Source organism: Melanostigma gelatinosum (genome assembly GCF_949748355.1).
Source record: "Melanostigma gelatinosum genome assembly, chromosome: 18".
Taxonomy (NCBI): domain Eukaryota; kingdom Metazoa; phylum Chordata; class Actinopteri; order Perciformes; family Zoarcidae; genus Melanostigma; species Melanostigma gelatinosum.
In genome coordinates, this window is record NC_136651.1 from 9118050 (window position 1) to 9139840 (window position 21791).

A 21791-nucleotide genomic window follows, 5' to 3' on the forward strand; every position below is an offset into this window, starting at 1 on the left:
GTATATTAAATTCCTTTTGATTTAAGCTTCAACCAGCTGATTCTGCCCTGCTTAATGATGGAAGAAAGGGGGGGGGGGCTGCCTCTTCTCCTCTGCATGCTTCTTCATCTCTGGAGCAAGGAGGGGGGCTTTTACCTTTTGTTTGAGAAATTTTGAACATAACGTGTGTGTGCGCTCATTTGCAATAGTGTTGCGTGTGTCATAGACCAAAGGTTTGAATCTCCAGGTGAGGCGCTCACGCGCTCGCCGTACAAAGAGGGAGCTCTGACACGCAGGTGGTTCAGCTTAAAACTTGTAACTAGTTGTGTTGTGAATCGGGTTCGTCGGTGGGATATTGTGTAGCAACCTGCAGGAACAGCACCTTCCCCATCCCTGAGACTCCAGGACTCCCACACACAATGTGGCCCAACCCTGGCTTGTGTGTGGGTGAAGATAATGCGTCCCTGTGCTGGACAAATTCAAATAAAGTATAAAGATACAGGGCTCACAAAACACTGAGGAGAGATGCGTATACAGAGCCCTGACTTTGTCTGTTGCTAGGGCTACTTAATCAATTATTGTGTTTTGTGAAACCATAGATCTATGTTTTTGATGCTTGACTGAATAAATTGTTAATACTTGTAGATCGTCTACCGCCCCCCCCCCCCCCCCCCCCCCCCTTCGGGTGCTTGGCACCTCTTTCACCTCTTATGAGTTTGCAGGTATGCTGATTTCTTCTCTCAGCTTCTAGATGACAGGAAATATTTCAACTTAAATTACAAGTTTGTTCTTTGATAACACCACATGGATTTGGCAGCTTAAAATGGTTCATATGTTCATGTCACATAAGTTAATTACATTATTGTATTATCTGGTTCTAGTGATACTCTGGAAGTGTATGTCCAGGAGACTATTTGCTCAATTCTAAAATGTCTTTGTAACCCCTCTGTGTGTGTTTACTGTTTTCCTGCAGACATCCAGCAGCTGTTGTTGGTTAAAGAAGAGGTTCCCTCTGAGCAGCAGGAGTGGAGCTCCAGTCTGGACCAGGAGGACCCAGAGCCCCCACACATGAAAGAAGAACAGGAGGAACTCTGCACCAGTCAGGAAGGAGAGCAGCTTCAAGGTCTGGAGGAGGCCGATGTCAAGTTCTCATTCACTCCTGTGAAGAGTGAAGATGAAGAAGAGGAAGCTCAGTCCTCACAGCTTCATCAAAGACAAACTAAACAGATGGGAACAGAAGCTGATGGAGAGGACTGTGGAGGACCAGAACCAGACAGGAACTTGGATCCAGATAGACATCCAGAACCAGATACTGATGAGAAGCCTGGAGACTCTTCTGACACTGATGAGGGTGCTGATGGGAAGAAGACCAGAGAACCTCAGTCAGGTTTAAACTATGTGAAACCTGATGAAGTCCGTGTCACTGATTCAAGATGTAGCGCTGGTGAAAAACATTTTAGATGCTCTGAGTGTGAGAAAACATTTGGCCAGAGTCAAAATCTGAAGACACACATGAGAACCCACACAGGAGAAAAACCTTTCAGCTGCTCAGTCTGTAAGAAATCTTTTAACCAGCGTTCAACTTTACAGACACACATGAGAACCCACACAGGAGAAAAACCTTTCTGCTGCTCAGTCTGTAAGAAATCTTTTAACCAGCGTTCAACTTTACAGACACACATGAGAACCCACACAGGAGAAAAGCCTTTCAGCTGCTCAGTCTGTAAGAAATCTTTTAACGAGCGTTCAACTTTACAGACACACATGAGAACCCACACAGGAGAAAAACCTTTCAGCTGCTCAGTCTGTAAGAAATCTTTTAACCATCGTTCACATTTACAGGGACACATGAGAACCCACACTGGAGAAAAACCTTTCAGCTGCTCAGTCTGTAAGAAATCTTTTAACAGGCGTTCAACTTTACAGACACACATGAGAACCCACACAGGAGAAAAGCCTTTCAGCTGCTCAGTCTGTAAGAAATCTTTTAACCAGAGTTCACATTTACAGAGACACATGAGAACCCACACAGGAGAAAAACCTTTCAGCTGCTCAGTCTGTAAGAGATCTTTTAACCATCGTTCAACTTTACAGAAACACATGAGAACCCACACAGGAAACAATCCCCTTTAGCTGTTGTGGTTGCAGTAAAGTTTCCGTTTGTGATAAAAGCTTTCAGCACGAGTCTCCTCTGAAGTGACACATGATTAACCGCGGTTCAACTACACTGATTTCAATACAAAAAGTTATTCACTGAATGAGTGCCAACTGTACAGTTTGAAATAGTTTTGATGATTATATTGATGATTGATTTGATGGTAATGTAAGTTTAAGACGATGGTTTTACCTGCATCTGTGCACAGTATATTGTATTCAAATGATTTCATCAATAAAAAGTAAAAGGTTTGTGTATTTCACTGGGTCATACAGTTGTACATAGCACACTTTGTTCGTCAGGATTAAATCCATCAGTGACTGGAGTGTGACTCAATAGTTCTTTGTCTTGTTTGCACTCTTTGCTGCCATTACTGGAATAAAATTGTCATCTTGTCTGACACAAACTCGTAAAAAGGATAAAAAAGGTCCTGAGATAAAGCAATCTACACATTCTTTGGAGTCACAAACCAACAACATCCTTATCTCGATCTATCGTTCCTTCCAGTTGATCAACAGGCCGACACATTCCTGAATGTGTTCACAACTTGTCGATACTTTTTTAGATTGCCGGTGGCTTTTCTTGATCGTACCATCATCTTATCCTAATCGTTGTGCTCCCCAGGCCTCTTGTTCATGTGTATGAGCACTTTTACCAGCTCAACTTTAGGTAACCATGAAACAGGCCCCACCTTTGACTTTATCACACAGCTCCAACACAATATATCAGGATTGGTGCGGCAGCAAAGGGGTTGGACCTGATCACACCCGGCCCTCATACATTGTGTTACATAATGCTGTTTGGAAAATACTAAATGCTAAAAATAGTGCGGAATGAAAGAAATCTATAGAGATTAAAACAATAAATAAAATGTCAGTGAATCAAAAGACATCAAGCTAACTGATGCAGATCAATCAAAGAAAAACAACTCACTTTTGTACGAGGGAAAAGACAATAGCTCAATCATAGAGTTGGACATATGTCTTTAATGGTAAATACACACGTTTTATGTCGCTCTCACACGGAGCCATCTAAAAAATACATATTACAGGGAGGAACTGAGACAGAGCTCCAGTATTTATCCCACTATGACTACGTCCTACTCAGTGAACTCATAGAAGGGAACCTCCAGCTTTAGAGGAGCAGGTCCCTTTCTTATCCTTCCTGAAGCATCGTAGTGGGAGCCATGGCACGGACAGTAGTAGCCTCCGAAGTCTCCGGCGTTGGCGATGGGCACACAACCCAGATGGGTGCACACACCGAGGACGATGATCCAGCGGGGGTTAATCACTCTATCCTTGTCATGCTGTGTGTGTTTGTGTGTGCAATCATAATTCCACATGTTTGAAACCCTTTTCCCCTGTAGGCGGTGCTGTCGGAGGCCTTCTGGGCTGCTGGCTGACCAGTGGACAGTTCAAACCGCTGCCTCAGGTCATAATGGAGCTCAGTCCTCAGCAGCAGCAGAAGCTTGATGGTAGTCTTCTGGCCGTGCTGGGAGACATTCAGTGCACAGATTTGGCTCAGCTAACTGCTCTAGTGATGGACAACGCCACCCTGAAGCAGCAGCTGACGGCGACCCTTCTCGGGTACATCTCCAAGGAGCTCCAGGCGCAGGTGCACTACGTGGATTAGTGTCTGTGGAAGAACTGGGATACTCTCACTCAGGGGCCCACATGCTCAGAAGGTCTTTTGAAAAGAATGTGAACTGTTTGTATGACGCTGGAGAGACTCTTTATCAAATATGAAATCACAGATTGTAAATTTGCACAGACGCCATCACAGTCTTGGTTACAGGTTGTTGTGAAAACAGCTGTATACTGTTGATAAAATTAGCTTATATTAGCTTATATACAGTTTAATTAACAGCTAGCTTATATACAGCTTTAAGTAGCAATTGACTTATATACAGTTTAATTAATCACTAGCATATTTGTAAGTTTTAATAACCATTAGCTTATGCAGCTCTATTAACCACTTATACAGTGCTCACAGCATACACTAAGGCCAGAGAGAAGCAGGTGAAAGGTTACTTATTTAACTGCGTCACAAGGAGCAGGCAGCCATCTTCAGATTGATTTTAACTGCGTCACAAGGAACAGGCAGCCATCTTTCAGATAGATAAGACAGTGAGATTCAAGCGAGGGCCAACGCCCCAGCTGAGCCCGGCTTCTTCACACACTCTTTCTTAGGACCTCTCGCTTGCATCACCTCACACACACTGATGGAAACCAACGCCTACTGGGAGGGGCCAAGGTGAATGGACATTCACGGCTTCCAACCAGGTGTCATAACGTAAAAACGTGCCACGCCTGCATCTTTGACTTTGGCCAATGTGTATCAAGGGGCGGAGCCCCTATATTAAGATTCACGCTGATGTGTTCAAGCGTGTCTCATGGTGAATCTCTGCGAAGTTCATCCATTAGCACCCAAGCTTGTTTTTTTTTTTATAGCTGGGCTGAATGACTCTGTTGATAAATAAATCTATTGCTTTGATTTAACTATACGCCTCTGAGAGCTTCTGTTTCATTCTTAAACCTGCTCTAAGTGTGAAAGACAGCTACAACATTTTTTCACAACAATTTGGTGACCCCGACGTGATAGATACGACACAGAGCAATCGGGTTGGAATGTTAACAGACCTCTCTATTTGTGATTTCAGAAAAATGCTAGTCTCCCTGGGGCTGGGAGCCCTGGTATTTGCCACCAGGTCGTGCCTGCGGTTCGGGAACAGTCTGATAGTGTCGACACAACTAAAAAGGTAAGCAGAAGCCTATTTAATTGAATTCTGCATATTGTATTATAGACATAAACTAAATTTTATCCGACTGTCCGAACTGTAAGTATGACATAGTCATTAAAAGTATTGTAAAGAATAATCAACCGAGCAGCAGGGTTGTTCAGCCCAGCATTTGGGGTTTTTTGTACATATGCGTGAATGAGTCCAGCAGAAGACGTTAGATAAAAGGCGAAAAATGATGTTTTTTGTGGCAGCGTAGAGTGAAGTAGTGTGAGACGCGGTCGCGCGCCTCTTCTGTCGCGGTCACGCGCCTCGCATGAAGCGCTCAAATTCCTGCCACAAATAAAGCGGAATCTTTAACGTAATTATAAGACGTCTTGGACTACGAAGAAATTGCATAACATGACGGGGATATATGTATATGTTATTGATGTCATTGATAAACTGTATTGAAAAAGTGACTGCGGAATTCCCGTATTAAGAGCATCGAGCCTTCGGGTATCAATTCGTGAGTGGCGTCCAGTGAAAAATTATGTTACTCTGTTTAGAGTTTCCTTGACGAAGTTTCTGGACGAGAGCACAGAAGTTGATTATATCGGTGTGTTGTTAATGACGGACGAGATTAATGAAAATGGCCAGAACGTGTACAGGTCCAGAGATGACCTAGGATAAAAAGCAGTTAAAGTGTGTTGTTGATGTACTACCCTGATGGTGTAGAGGTTAATATAAAGGTTTCCCACGCGGTAGGTCCGGGATCGGATCCCGGCTGTAACATTGTTTTTGACAATAAGCAGCGGCCGTTGTGAAGTATTGAAGACCAGAGCTCTTTGATTTGTGTGAAATTGGTTATAATCTGACTGTTTGTTTGCGGAAAAAGCAGCTGTCATTAGTATCGTGATCGAGAGATCATCGATACGTCTGTTTGCTGAGTTTCAATATAGAAATTGTTGTTGAATATACGCTGAATGTGAACGTAGTGTGTCTGGAGACTGCAAAAAACGCCATTTCCCATAAGGGACCACGAACGTGCATATTGCAGAAGTGGCTGTGTATGGGTTTGCATGCAGCATAAATGTCCTCTGTGAAGACATCGACTGAATTGTAGCACAAGATATCGCCATTTCCTTAGGGACCGTGTTTGCACAACGCATATTATATGTAGAATCACGGCTGTGTATGGTCGATTGAGTGTTTGAGTATGATATCCATTTCCTTAGAGACCGTGTTCGCACAAGGATTACTTGTGGAACCACGGCTGTGTATGGATTCAATTTTGTTTGAATGAGAGTGTATGTTTGGAGCGTACATGTAAAAAGGGAGAGACATGAGAAGAGCTGACAGCTGCTGCTGAAATATACGTTTTAACTTGTGTTTATTTGTTTGACTGTATACTGTATTTGTAATTTGTGCGCACTTCAAAGACAGCAGTGTATGTTCTAATTTGTGGTCATTGTTTCACTGCATTTGTAAAGATATTAATTTCCTTCTAGACCGTATTTGTGAATTGTGCGCATTTCAGATTTGGTTTTAATTTGTGTTTATCATTTGACTGTGTTTGTTTGCTGAGAAGCAGTTTGCTTAGTTTGAAAAAAGAACTGTCCATCTCCTTTGAAGACAGCGCGCTTGTGACTTATTTAACTTCAGAAAATGGCAGTGCCTGTTTTAATTTGTGTTTATGATTTTACTTCAGAGAATGGCAGTGTACGTTTTGAGCTTGTGTTTATGCTTTGCCTTCAGAGACACAAGAGCATGTTTTAACTGTGTTTATTAGTTGCCTACAGAGAGCTAATGCTGAGGCGTACGTTTTAACTTTTGTTTATTTGTTTGACTGTATTTGTAAAGATATTCCTTTACCGTATTTGTGATCTGTGCGCATTTCAAAAATGGCAGTGTGTTGCAATTTTGTTTGAATGAAAGTGAATGTTTGAAGCGTACATAACCACGGCTGTGTATGGATTCAATTTCGTTTAAATGAGTGTGATTATTTGGAGCATATATGTGAGCGCTGAGACCTGGTTCAGAGTTTATGCTGTTTCTGAGTTTCTTTCAAATGTTCGTGCGTTAGAGACAGCCAGCTGAGGCCTTGATTTGTGTTTGAAAATGTTCGTGCGCTGATTCAAAGATTGATGCTCAGTGCAGCAGATAACACGCATGATACAAGCGTTGCATTCACACACACACATAAATCACTAGAATATGCTGAGAGACAGCTGAGGGTTAATATAAGTGTCAGTTTTACTGGCGTAGTTAAAAAACTACTGATTTATTGGAAAATTGGGTTCCCCAGGGACTGTTAGCAAAGTCTAATGCGGAAACACAGCAGCCACTATATTCAGCCAGACAGACGCTAAAAATTAGGAATGTCCAAGGTTTAAAGCTGAAACAAAGCTTCTATTCATTCAGTCAAACAGACGCTGAGAAAATAAGGGAGGAAAAAGCTTTCCTGATAAGAAAGAACAGTGCGGCCTTAGATTGTGTCCACTGCAAGGACAGAGCTGAAGAAAATTACAATGGGGGGGGTTATGGGCATATTTGTTGCCTTACTAATCTGAGAAATTCGAAACCACGTAACACACACACCAGCACCTATCTAATTCAACTGCCCCTCTTCCCTCTCCGAATCAGACACACACACCCGTACTAGACAAAGCACCCCCACCAACTTCTGATTCAGATGATAGATGATCTAATACATAGAGTTACAGCCATTGCATGTGCAATTAAAACATAGACGTTCACACCTAGCAGGGGTAAAAAGGGGGAGTTATAAATAAAATATATTCATACACTGTTAAATAATACACGTTATACTTGTAAAGCTTATATTGCGGAGTTGTGAGGTCACTGTATGTAGGTCAAAAAACGCCGGAAGGAGCATTCCGTCATCCTTTCGTACAACAGGAAAAGATAACAGTGACCCTGAAAGTATCTGCTCGCTAAAAAACCCATCAGATTAGGTCAGAAAACTGCCACCTTAACGCAGGAACAGAGTGTTCTGTTTAACTATTCACACAGAGACTTCGAAATATGTTTACAACATTACTGATTTCGTCCCTTCACCATAAGTGTTACTAATAAAATATATCAGCATTTCACACACACACACGTTCCAGAGAAAAGCAAGGTTGTGGACGTAAGCCAGTGTGAATGACGTGGTTCAGAGCTCACACATGTCATTTGAAGGCATACAAGGAGTATTGGCTCCCTCTGCTGGCACTTCACGAACTGAAAAAAAAAGGAAAAACATTTGACATGAGTTTTGGCTTTTCTGTGGCCACTTCAGGAACTGCAACAGGAACAGTGGACAGGAGCTTTGGCTCCATCGTGTGGACATTTGGGAATACTGATTTCAGACTTTTATTGCCAGTGCAGAAGGCCGGAAACAACACAGGCTGGCGGATGGTACAAGATTTTCGACCAATCAATGATGCCACACAACCTGCGTCATATCCAGTTCCAGATCCACATATTCCCTTAACAACCCACAGCCCACAGCCCACAGAGAAAGCATCCTCCATCATGAAACACCTCAACCCCTAGTTTGAACACAAGAAACAGAAGATGTGTTCACCATTCTCACGTAGACTCTGTCACCTGCATCGGCACTTCAAGAATTGACTATTCATTCCCTTTTCCACCTAGATGTTTCTGAACAAAAAGAGGGATGTTAATGCAGTTTTGTATCAGAAAAAAGGGGGAGAAAGAGACTCATCAAAGAATCCTCCTAAGAAAAATTCACGTTTGGAGCTGCAAGAAAATCGAAAATTCAAAAGAATGCACAAAAGCACATATTGTCTATGAAACAGGAAGAATGTTGCTACAAAGGAGATGAAGGAAACACAGCATCCTATGCTGTGGTGAGACAATTCGAAGATATGGAACACTCAATAGTAGCATCAGGTATCCTACCTCAACCAGCATCAGCACAACTGGCAGAAGTCGAAGCGCTCATACAAGCCTTGATAATAGCAGAAGGAAAATCAGTAAACATCTTCACAGATTCTGCTTACGCACATGGAGCAGCTCACGTTGATGGGCCCATGTGGCGAAGAGGAGGATACAGACCAAAACAGATGGTTCTGAAAACAGCCATACAAGAACCAGAAATCACTGAAGAAACACTGATTGAGATACAGAAGAAGGCTGGACCATACGAATGGTCCGAATGGCTAAAGAAGAGGAGCAACAAAAGGAGAAAGTGGACTTTGGAGATCCCATGATGGCAGAGTGGTAGCACCAGCAGAATTGTGTGTCTCACTGATATCAGAGGCACGCACGAAGGAAAGAAAGGAACATTGCAAAGAATGCAAGCACTGTGCCTCTTCTGCGACGAATGCACCACCTGTGGGGATCACAATGTGAAGAAACCGTACAAAACACCTATGGGCTCTTATCCTGTACCATCAGCCTGCTTCCAAGACATCAGCATGGACTTTACTCATCTTGGTAATGGTGGACAGATTCTCAAAGTGGGTGGAGGCAATCCCAACTAAAAAAGAAGACGCACAGACAGTGATGAAGTGGCTGCAGACAGAGCTGATACTCCGATAATGGTTCACATTTCAGTAATAAGCATTTGCAGGAAGTAGATCTGGATCAGTGTATCATCCACAGTCACAAGGACTGGTAGAGAGGGCAAATCAGACGCTAAAATCAAAAATAGCGAAGACATGTGTAGCAACAAAGCTGACATGGGTTAAAATTTTACCATTAGCTCTAATGGCAGTGAGGAGCGCACAAGGAAATAAGACGCATCTTTCACCACATGAGTTAATGACAGGGAGGCAAATGCCTGGTCCTCCAAGAGACGGTAGTCATATACATAGATATACATAGATACATAGATGTACATATACCTAGATGTGCAGCAAGTTGAAATGAAGGCATATGTGACTGCATTAATCATTCTCACGGAGGCTCTCTCCAAACAGGTCCAGCGAACCAGTGCAGCTGACCAGGAAAAGGTAAAAATCTCATCCGAGAGGGTGACTGGGTCAGGGTCAAAGTTCATAAGAAAAGTGGACTGACCCCAGGTGGACAGGGCCGTACGAAGTGAAGGAGGTTACTTCACACTCGGTCCAAGTCATAGGTAAAGCAGGAGCACCTTGGCACCACCTGTCACACTGTGCCCCAGCATCTGAGCCGTCCAGACCTCTAGCAGAGGTCCGAGGTAATCTGACGCAAAATGCATAATTTGTTTTGTAATTTGTAATTTGACTTTTCAGCAACCACCAACAGGTGATCCAATTAGCTACAGGACATGGAAACGACAATGTTTGGTTAAATTGAATTGTTGATAATGCTAATAAAAAACAAAATGGGTGGCTGTATAGCTTGTGCTGCAGCTAGACCAGCTAGGTTCACCGAACCAGCACCACTATATCCTGAATCTGACCCAACAGGATACGCATGCATGACAAATATGACTAAAATGGCTACTCCATCAAATTGCATGACTCTGGCATCCATATTTCCACCAATTGATAACGCAACTGCAGTAGGATAGTTCAGTCTGGACAAAGGTCCAACCTACATAGATACAATCGGAGTGAACCAGAGGAGTGCCTAATCAATACAAATTGGTATATCAAATTGCAGCAGGTTTTGAGAGTATCGCAAGTATTATTCCATGGATAACTGTGAATAAAAATGTTGATCGTATCAATTATGTGCATTACAATGTTCTTCGTTTGGCTAATCATACTAGGGATGCAATAGAGGGTCTGGCTGAGCAGCTGGCCCCAACTTCTTTGATTTCTATGCAAAACAAAATGGCTTTGGAGCTTTTGCTCAATGTTTGGAGATCTGTGTTGCACTAACATCCCCAACAATACTGCGCCGGACGGTTCAGTCACAAAAGCACTGAATAGTCTGAAGGCACTGTCAAAAGAAATGCAGGAAGCATCAGGTGTAAACAATCCATTTGGAGATTGGATGGAAAACATGTTTGGAAAATGGAAGCACCTGATCTTGTCAATAGCAGTGTCAGCGGGAGTGTTCATTGCAATACTGGTCTCATGTGGATGTTGTATAATACCCTGTATTCGTTCTTTGGTTGGCCGTCCTATCACCACTGCCCTCTCCAAGGAACCATTACCACCCCCTCCTTATGGAGCTTACCCAGTATGGGAAGAGCAGAACAGCCTGGTAGGGTCAGGAGAGGCAGAGGCAGACACCAGCGTGTGAACAGGGCAGAAAGGTAAAGAAAGTGACGTCCTTCAGACGTCAAGAGAGGGATTTGTTGATAAAATTAGCTTATATTAGCTTATATACAGTTTAATTAACAGCTAGCTTATATACAGCTTTAAGTAGCAATTGACTTATATACAGTTTAATTAATCACTAGCATATTTGTAAGTTTTAATAACCATTAGCTTATGCAGCTCTATTAACCACTTATACAGTGCTCACAGCATACACTAAGGCCAGAGAGAAGCAGGTGAAAGGTTACTTATTTAACTGCGTCACAAGGAGCAGGCAGCCATCTTCAGATTGATTTTAACTGCGTCACAAGGAACAGGCAGCCATCTTTCAGATAGATAAGACAGTGAGATTCAAGCGAGGGCCAACGCCCCAGCTGAGCCCGGCTTCTTCACACACTCTTTCTTAGGACCTCTCGCTTGCATCACCTCACACACACTGATGGAAACCAACGCCTACTGGGAGGGGCCAAGGTGAATGGACATTCACGGCTTCCAACCAGGTGTCATAACGTAAAAACGTGCCACGCCTACATCTTTGACTTTGGCCAATGTGTATCAAGGGGCGGAGCCCCTATATTAAGATTCACGCTGATGTGTTCAAGCGTGTCTCATGGTGAATCTCTGCGAAGTTCATCCATTAGCACCCAAGCTTGTTTTTTTTTTGATAGCTGGGCTGAATGACTCTGTTGATAAATAAATCTATTGCTTTGATTTAACTATACGCCTCTGAGAGCTTCTGTTTCATTCTTAAACCTGCTCTAATGCTGCGTTCACACCGGTCGCGTTGATTTTTTGACGCGCGTCGAGATTACATACAAAGTCTATGCACAGACGCGATGAGACTGGCCCGCCTCGATTTTGCGATCCCGCGGCGCGTTGGACGCGTTATTGCAGTGCGGTGGACGCGGTGGACGCGTTGGACGCCGCAAAATCGCCAACGCGCGAGTTGAAATTTTTCAACTTCAGCGACATAATCGCGTGACGCTGTGGCGCGATAGCCTATCAGCGTTGAGTTGCTCCCCCTGTCATCACTGGCTTCCTGCCGTTGTTGAATCAGGAAATAAATCCTGTCGCCGTCTGTGTTCACCCAGAGCGCTACGATACCTCATATCAACAGAGACCGGACCAAACTATGTGTATGCATGTGTGTGTGTAAACCATACGGTACAAACAATAAATAGACGCTGCCGTATTTACGTCTACGTGACGTTATTGAGTGCTGGTGGAGCTGCTACGATGTTAGCATAGCCTAGCACCGATCCATCAGAGCTCCATTGAGAAGACCAGTAACCTACAAATCGGTATCATTACGTAGTTATTTCGGAGTCCCTTTTTGTCGGAGAAGACAAGTACAAATCGGCATCATTACGTAGTTATTTCGGAGTCCCTTTTTGTCGGAGAAGACAAGTACAAATCGGCATCATTACGTAGTTATTTCGGAGTCCCTTTTTGTCGGTTTATTGCCGTTGAATCACAGCCAAATCAGTTTATTTTGTGTTCCTACAGCTGTAGTAAACAGCGACCGGTGGCTTGCTAGACACAGTGAATACAGCTCGATACAATCCACGGAGCTCCTCTGAACAATATTATGAACCAGACATGACGGCGTTTGGCATTCCGATGTTTGAGGGACTTCCACAACACGTACAGAGCAGCAATTGTCCTTATTCCTGTCATGGTTGACGGCGGAAAACAATGGCGGCCAGATGGAGGCTTCCAGGACGATAAACCACGCCCCCTCTCCGGCGCTACGAGATTTTGCAGCGACCGGTGTGAACACAACCGGCGGCGCGTTGGACGCTTTTTTGCAGTGCGTTGGACGCTTTTTTTGCAGTGCGTCAAAAAATCAACGCGACCGGTGTGAACGCAGCATAAGTGTGAAAGACAGCTACAACATTTTTTCACAACAATTCCTGGATTCATTTATTATTGGAAGTACACTCATCCGATGAAGGAATTATTTATTCATCAATGGCACTGTTAATCATATAAGAGACATAGTGGTTCTGTTTGTGATAACGGTTTTATACCAAATGTATGAAATACATTTGACACACCACATGAAACATCACACAGGGGAGGAACGATGGCGCTTTCATCCTATCTTCATCCAAGAGCGTGTTCTTTCAATTTGAGAGCATCGCTCATTGAGTCCACGCTCAGATTTGGTACTGTCTTTAGCTTGATCCAGTAGACTAATTGAGTTTTTATTTTCTAGTTCGTGTTGGTTTTCTAGAGGGGGCCGGGGACACGCTCACCTGGAAGAAAATGTTGTACATTTTAAAGTTAAATGCATCAGTCTGGTGCACTCTGAGACCAACATCAACAACATGAACATAATTCATGTTGAAAGTAACGCAGTTTAAACTGACAAATGCAGGAAGGACAGCTGGCAAGAAATCACTAACTGTCATTCTGTAAATTAACCGATTTATAATATCACTGCTTCATCTATAACGCGATAGATCTCACTATAATAACACGTGTATTCACGTTCATGTTTTACTTTGATGTATTCTTATTCTTTCAGCTGAGACCCCAGCGATGTGAAACTGACTTTTGGGCAAATAAATAAAAATATATATAAATATGATTCTAAGCAGTAAGGAAGTTTCCTTCCATAACTTAAAATCACCCACACCAAACATTAAAGTAGCCGGAGACTGTGAGACACGACTCAAGAAGCCGACACGTCAGTGAATGTGTGATGAGAGAATATTTACACATTTCTTTTCTATTTACTCCCAAGTCTGTTTCGCACCACTAAGGCTACAGCTGAAAGAACAAGGCTAAAATATTGTCATACACGCCATGAAAACACATCTGCAACACATTAATTTACCATAATACACACATGTACTTATAGTCAGATCTATCCTGCTCTAAATGAAGCAGTGATGTCATAAATCTGTTAATTTACTAATTCACACAGTCTGAGATTTATTGCCAGCTGTCTTTTTTTGCATTTGTCAGTTTAAACTGTGATTATGTAATATTCATTAACGGTCCACGTGCCGAGCTCTGATTGGTCAGTGTGTATTTGAAGAAAATGAATTCAATCACACGTTGCTGAGGGAGCAGAGGGGCAGAAAACGGTCTGAAGGCAATTCATTGGTGATATTTTGTCTTCAATAAATAAATGTTGGAAAACAATCACTTGAGTCGTCTCGTTCCACGACCCACAACTGTTACATATGTACAGATGGAAGGTAACTGAAGATAGGAGTAATGATATACTTTTTTATTAGTTTAAGGGGCTTTTGTTACCCACCAAGTTGCAGCGGAACCGGATGTTCCTCGTAGAACCTGTCTGAATGGACTTTTATCTATTCACCTTTTCTTCTGGATGGTTCTCCTTTGACTCATCTCCCGAGTCAAAACCACACCCATAATGCATTGCTGGTGAAATCCAGGGAACTGCCATTACATGTGAGGAGAACTGAGTTTGCACTATCACACTGGATTAGAATTCAGGGTGGACTTAAAGGAAATATAGCATTGACTGTCCTGTACAATGGTTGGGAGTACTCGACATTCTCTGGTAAAAGCTTTGGATGGGACATCTTGGCAGGACATTTGGAATTATGACAATAAGGGTAGAAATTACAACACAATTCAGACATCAGTCAGAGTGAGAAGTGATGGAAGTAAAAGTAGAAAAGAAGATGTTACTTTCAGATTAAGGTTCGGACATACAGGACTCAATGACACATTATACACATCATGAAAAAGACAGAGTGGGATAAATGTGAGATATGCAACTGTAAAGAAACTGTAGAACATGTGCTGATAGAGTGGAGGAAGTTCAGAGTGGAAAGAGAGACTGAAGAACAGAGTGGTAGATACAGGAAGGGAGTGAAGCATGAAAGGACTGTTAGAGACAGGGGACAAACAAGTTCAGTTTAAAAGGGCTTTATTTAATATTTTGAATGGAACGGGTTAAAAAGCCAGAATATGACTGCAATATGAAGTGTATTTATAATTGTTTCATTATATTTATAAATAACATTATTATTGTGTTTAAATGATAACTGTCATAAAGTCATGATGTTACACACTCCGGTCCAGTCGGTGGCGCCTTACACATTGGTTTGTAGTCCGCCATTAAAGTGAAAGAAGAAGAAGGAGGAGAGGAAGAAGAAGAGTACTAATCTCCTGGTAGCCTATAAAGCTATTGAGGTTAGCTTAGCATGCTACCTGGAAACAGACGGACGAGGACGGAAGTGACCAACACAACGCTAGTCAGAGTTTAATGAGAGTAAACGGTGTTTTTAACGGAGTTCGTCTGGAGGAAAACGGTTGAGCATATTCCTTATATGAGTAGCAAAGCCATGTTGAGTGGCCTGTGCAGTGATGTGCCTGTGTGCTGTTGTGCGCATGCGCAAAATAAACGGTCAGTGAGTTCCCAGACCAAAGAGACAATGGCGGCTTGCTCTTTTTCTCCCGTGAATGCTAGCTACTAGGAGCTACTAGCTAACCACTTTGGTGACTGGAATAACGGGGATAGCTGCAGGAATGTCTAACGCCACAAAAACTTCCTGTGGTTTAGTGAAAATGTCTAAAGTAGAAATGTTGAGATCTTTAGTCAGCCAGCGACTAACTGCGGCTGAAGAAGATATATTAGGTATGTTTGAAAGAACGATAGCAGAATACGAGGAGGAAATCTCTCGTTCAAAAGAGGCGAATAAGCGACAACGGGAACTTCTGGACGCCGTTCACAACCCGGAAGTCCGGATACAAAGAGCACGTGGGTTCACTTTATTTCTTCTTTCAAACACTGTTCATGCTCCGGCTGATAACTTTTAATGTAGTTTGGAGTGAGACTCTGTTGCAATTCGTAGTTTTCTTCTTGTCCTGATTTAATACCTGCAAACGTGTCGCTTTTCGGTGAAATAAGCAGTTTTGAATCAAAATATATCATCCACGTGAGTGTAGATCCGTAGAGTTTTCAATTTTGGGGGGGAGGGGGGTCAACTGGCCAGCCAGCATTTCTCAGATTGGAGTGAGACAAGGAGAAAATGTGATGTCGTGATCTTCTCAATAAAACATATTTGATGCCACGTGTCGAGTCTTGGCCAATCAGCGTTAAGATGTCTACACTGTCTTAATTTCGATGGTTCTCGCTACTGTAGAAATATGCTTGCGGTATTTACAGGCATTAAACTTATAAGTATTGTGATGAATTTAAGTGTTAAAGCGCACCTAGCGATGGATATGATGTTACAATCTGTTTACTTGTAGAAGGTTTAAACTAAAGGGAGAGTCACTGAATTTGTTGTGCACTGTGAGAGAAACCAGAGAATTTATGACACCGCAATAAAGTGAGAGAGGGGGGATGTTGCTGAAGAGTTTCTGAGCACAGCCTTAAAGAAGGGGGGTGAATTGGTCAAGGAAGTGGCCGAATGAAGTCCGAAGGGTTCACCCAATCACTGAGCTGATCGATGGGCTAAGGAATGTGTAATATGAGACATTTCAGAGACTTTGGAGGGACAAAGAAACTGAATCCCCGGAGATAATCAGACCTCATCTGGACCATGAGGCGGACACACCAGTCTGTCGTGTGGTGCGGATGGGGCCTCTATTTCATGAAGTATTACTACTGATAATGTAATTCAGTTTGTAACTGCATTTTCTTTTGTTAGTATATTAAATTCCTTTTGATTTGAACTTCACCCAGCTGATTCTGCCCTGCTTAATGATGGAAGAAAGGGGGGGGGGGCTGCCTCTTCTCCTCTGCATGCTTCTTCATCTCTGGAGCAAGGAGGGGGGCTTTTACCTTTTGTTTGAGAAATTTTGAACATAACGTGTGTGTGCGCTCATTTGCAATAGTGTTGCGTGTGTCGTAGAGCAAAGGTTTGAATCTCCAGGTGAGGCGCTCACGCGCTCCCTGTACAAAGAGGGAGCTCTGACACGCAGGTGGTTCAGCTTAAAACTTGTAACTAGTTGTGTTGTGAATCGGGTTAGTCGGTGGGATATTGTGTAGCAACCTGCAGGAACAGCACCTTCCCCATCCCTGAGACTCCAGGACTCCCACACACAATGTGGCCCAACCCTGGCTTGTGTGTGGGTGAAGATAATGCGTCCCTGTGCTGGACAAGTTCAAATAAAGTATAAAGATACAGGGCTCACAAAACACTGAGAGGAGAGATGCGTATGCGGAGCCCTGACTTTGTTTGTTGCTAGGGCTACTTAATCAATTATTGTGTTTTGTGAAACCATAGATCTATGTTTTTGATGCTTGACTTAATAAATTGTTAATACTTGTAGATCGTCTACCGCCCCCCTGTCCCCCCCCTGTCCCCCTTCGGGTGCTTGGCACCTCTTTCACCTCTTATGAGTTTGCAGGTATGCTGATTTCTTCTCTCAGCTTCTAGATGACAGGAAATATTTCAACTTAAAGTACAAGTTTGTTCTCTTTGATAACGCCACATGGATTTGGCAGCTTAAAATGGTTCATATGTTCATGTCACATAAGTTGATTACATTATTGTATTATCTGGTTCTAGTGATACTCTGGAAGTGTATGTCCAGGAGACTATTTGCTCAATTCTAAAATGTCTTTGTAACCCCTCTGTGTGTGTTTACTGTTTTCCTGCAGACGTCCAGCAGCTGTTGTTGGTTAAAGAAGAGGTTCCCTCTCAGCAGCGGGAGTCAAGCTCCAGTCTGGACCAGGAGGACCCAGAGCCCCCACACATGAAAGAAGAACAGGAGGAACGCTGCACCAGTCAGGAAGGAGAGCAGCTTCAAGGTCTGGAGGAGGCTGATGTCAAGTTCTCATTCACTCCTGTGAAGATGAAGAAGAGGAAGCTCAGTCCTCACAGCTTCATCAAAGACAAACTAAACAGATGGGAACAGAAGCTGATGGAGAGGACTGTGGAGGACCAGAACCAGACAGGAACTTGGATCCAGATAGACATCCAGAACCAGATACTGATGAGAAGACTGGAGACTCTTCTGACACTGATGAGGGTGCTGATGGGAAGAAGACCAGAGAACCTCAGTCAGGTTTAAACTATGTGAAACCTGATGACGTCCGTGTCACTGATTCACATTGTAGCGCTGGTGAAAAACATTTTAGATGCTCTGAGTGTGAGAAAACATTTGGCAATAGTCAAAATCTGAAGAGACACATGAGAACCCACACAGGAGAAAAGCCTTTCAGCTGCTCAGTCTGTAAGAAATCTTTTAACCAGCGTTCATATTTACAGATACACATGAGAACCCACACAGGAGAAAAGCCTTTCAGCTGCTCAGTCTGTAAGAAATCTTTTAACCAGAGTTCAACTTTACAGATACACATGAGAACCCACACAGGAGAAAAGCCTTTCAGCTGCTCAGTCTGTAAGAAATCTTTTAACCAGAGTTCAACTTTACAGATACACATGAGAACCCACACAGGAGAAAAGCCTTTCAGCTGCTCAGTCTGTAAGAAATCTTTTCACCAGCGTTCAACTTTACAGGGACACATGAGAGCCCACACAGGAGAAAAACCTTTCTGCTGCTCAGTCTGTAAGAAATCTTTTAACGTGCGTTCAACTTTACAGACACACATGAGAACCCACACAGGAGAAAAACCTTTCAGCTGCTCAGTCTGTAAGAAATCTTTTAACGAGCGTTCAACTTTACAGAGCCACATGAGAACCCACACAGGAGAAAAACCTTTCAGCTGCTCAGTCTGTAAGAAATCTTTTAACGAGCGTTCAACTTTACAGAGCCACATGAGAACCCACACAGGAGAAAAACCGTTCAGCTGCTCAGTCTGTAAGAAATCTTTTAACCATCGTTCAACTTTACAGAAACACATGAGAACCCACACAGGAGAAAAACCTTTCAGCTGCAAGAAATCTTTTAACGAGCGTTCAGCTTTACAGATACACATGAGAACCCACACAGGAGAAAAACCTTTCAGCTGCTCAGTCTGTAAGAAATCTTTTAACCAGCGTTCACATTTACAGACACACATGAGAACCCACACAGGAAACAATCCCCTTTAGCTGTTGTGGTTGCAGTAAAGTTTCCGTTTGTGATAAAAGCTTTCAGCACGAGTCACCTCTGAAGTGACACATGATTAACCGCGGTTCAACTACACTGATTTCAATACAAAAAGTTATTCACTGAATGAGCGCCAACTGTACAGTTTGAAATAGTTTTGATGATTATATTGATAATTGATTTGATGGTAATGTAAGTTTAAGACGATGGTTTTACCTGCATCTGTGCAGAGTATATTGTATTCAAATGATTTCATCAATAAAAAGTAAAAGGTTTGTGTATTTCACTGGTTCATACAGTTGTACATAGCACACTTTGTTCGTCAGGATTAAATCCATCAGTGACTGGAGTGTGACTCAATAGTTCTTTGTCTTGTTTGCTCTCTTTGCTGCCATTACTGGAATAAAATTGTCATCTTGTCTAACACAAACTCGTAAAAAGGATGAAAAAGGTCCTGAGATGAAGCAATCTACACATTCTTTGGAGTCACAAACCAACAACATCCTTATCTCGATCTATAGTTCCTTCCAGTTGATATATATATAGTTGTATTAATCCGTACGAAAACATGCATGCACATGCAAGCTTGTCCACTGAAAACAAATACACGTGATGTGAACGGGGCCTTTGTGTTCTCCGTCTGTCTCAGGACAACTGCAGGTTGAAGGCCAACGTGGACCAGAGGAACAGCGATAAGGACAGCCACGGCGACGCCTGTGATAACTCGCACGGTGGAGAACCCGGACCAGAAGGACACCGACAGCGACGGCAAAGGGGACGCCTGCGATGATGATATGGATGGAGACGGTATGGAGATAAATAAAATAGCACCGATGCTCGTGCTTATATAACCAGCACTGAAGGCACTCTCCGTTTAATTAAACGTATTATTCTGTTCCTTCCTTCACATTTACACCCTGCTCTTACATTAAATAATGCAGATTTTACAGTACAAATCTCTCTTAATCATGTTGTAAAAAAAATGCAGTTGTATGGATGTTTTCATAAGCCAGCTGAGGCATAACAAACAGCACTGCAAAAAAAAAGAAAAGTTAAGGCCAAAAGCAGTCTGACCCCTGAGCGAACACAAGCTTTGATCATTCACCAGCATGATTACACCTCAGAAAACCCCATGGCAGAGAAGATGGTTTCTCCTCTATTGCTGCTGCTTGACCTTTATGCATTCGTGGGGCTGCTGCTGCCTCCCTGCGATGAATAAGAAATAGCATCTGAACACAAACTGCCGTTCACCTTCACAGCAAATACAACAGTGCAACCTAGTGGTGGAATTACAAGTACCATGCCATTCAGTCGATATAGTTCAAACAGTAGTATGGATGTAATGTCTACATTTTTCATATGCATTCAAAAATCTAATATAAATTCACTGATTGACTTCACTAAGTGTGAGAGAGTTACTTTAATGCATTACTTTGATTTTAGAGATCAAACCTCAATTCAAACAGATGAAGATAATATCTCATTATGTATCCATGTAATCATTCTTCCATATTGGCAACATCCATATCTGTTAATATTTCCACTGGGCAGTAACTTGGTTTCTTTTATGATAGGGCTGCAGCCAACGATTCCAATCTGCAGATTATTCTCTCTATAAAACGAGGGGTTTGTAAAATGACAAAAAATAGTGGAAAATGTCTTAAAGCCCAAGTTGAAATCTTCAAAAAGATTGTTTTGTCTGACCAATGGTCCAAAAGCCAGAGTAAAATCAATTTACTGACACATATGATTCCCCAATTCATAAATGAGTAAACTGGAACTAAATATTTTTGGGCATTTTTGGATTTATTATCAGAATTGTTGCAGGTAAATATTCTGTCAATCGACTTATTGTCACAGAATCATATAAATTCACTGATATCTTTTGTGGGAGTTCAGAAAAAGGGACAATGAGAAGAGTATTTATTCTACTACAGTACAATATTATCTGTACTTGCCACCTCCGAATATGTCATCCATGACAATACTATATATTTCCCTGCTGAGACGGAGTCAGACTGACTGCTAAATAACACGAACCATCTCCTCCTGTTGACTGGCGAGCATAGGCCTGAAGAACTTTCTGGACAATTGCCAGCTTGTCCAAAACAGAGACCAGCTGGACCGGGACGGAGACGGAGTGGGAGACGCCTGCGACAGCTGCCCCGACATCCCCAACCCAAACCAGGTCAGTCAGAACCAGATGGAGGGATGGACGGACGGATAGCTGTGGTGGAAAGTAACTGAGTACACTTTGTTACTAGAGTCCCTCAAGTGTAAAATAAATGGTGTTTTTCGTGAACTCTCTGCTCTTGTTTCAGTCTGATATTGACCACGACCTGGTTGGAGACTCCTGTGACACAAACCAAGACAGGTAACGATATTCTCCCAGTCTTCATGTTGTGTTCTTGCAGATATCTGAACTGCTGTTTCATACTACTGCTAGTACTACAGCCTTTTTTCACATCGTGTCACTTTCCCTTGTAGTGATGGCGACGGTCACCAGGACACCAAGGATAATTGCCCATTCGTAATAAATAGCTCCCAGCTGGACAGTGACAAAGACGGGCTGGGTGACGAGTGTGACGATGACGACGACAACGACGGGATCCCTGACACTCTGCCACCGGGACCAGACAACTGCCGGCTGGCACCAAATCCTGACCAGATCGACGACAACGGTGAGCGATGGTCTAAAAGACATCGCACCTCCTCATATACCACG

General features: G+C 42.8%; 1 pseudogene across 1 annotated transcript in view; it reads left to right on the forward strand.

Moving 5' to 3' along the window:
• The window catches only part of LOC306792310 (thrombospondin-4-B-like), a 41905-nt pseudogene that overhangs the window by 16211 nt on the left and 3903 nt on the right, over positions 1–21791 (forward strand). The window contains exons 2-5 of the transcript in view: positions 19716–19873; positions 21136–21254; positions 21388–21440; positions 21554–21747. The product of the transcript in view is annotated as a thrombospondin-4-B-like (transcript). The remainder of the gene's footprint in view (positions 1–19715; positions 19874–21135; positions 21255–21387; positions 21441–21553; positions 21748–21791) is intronic.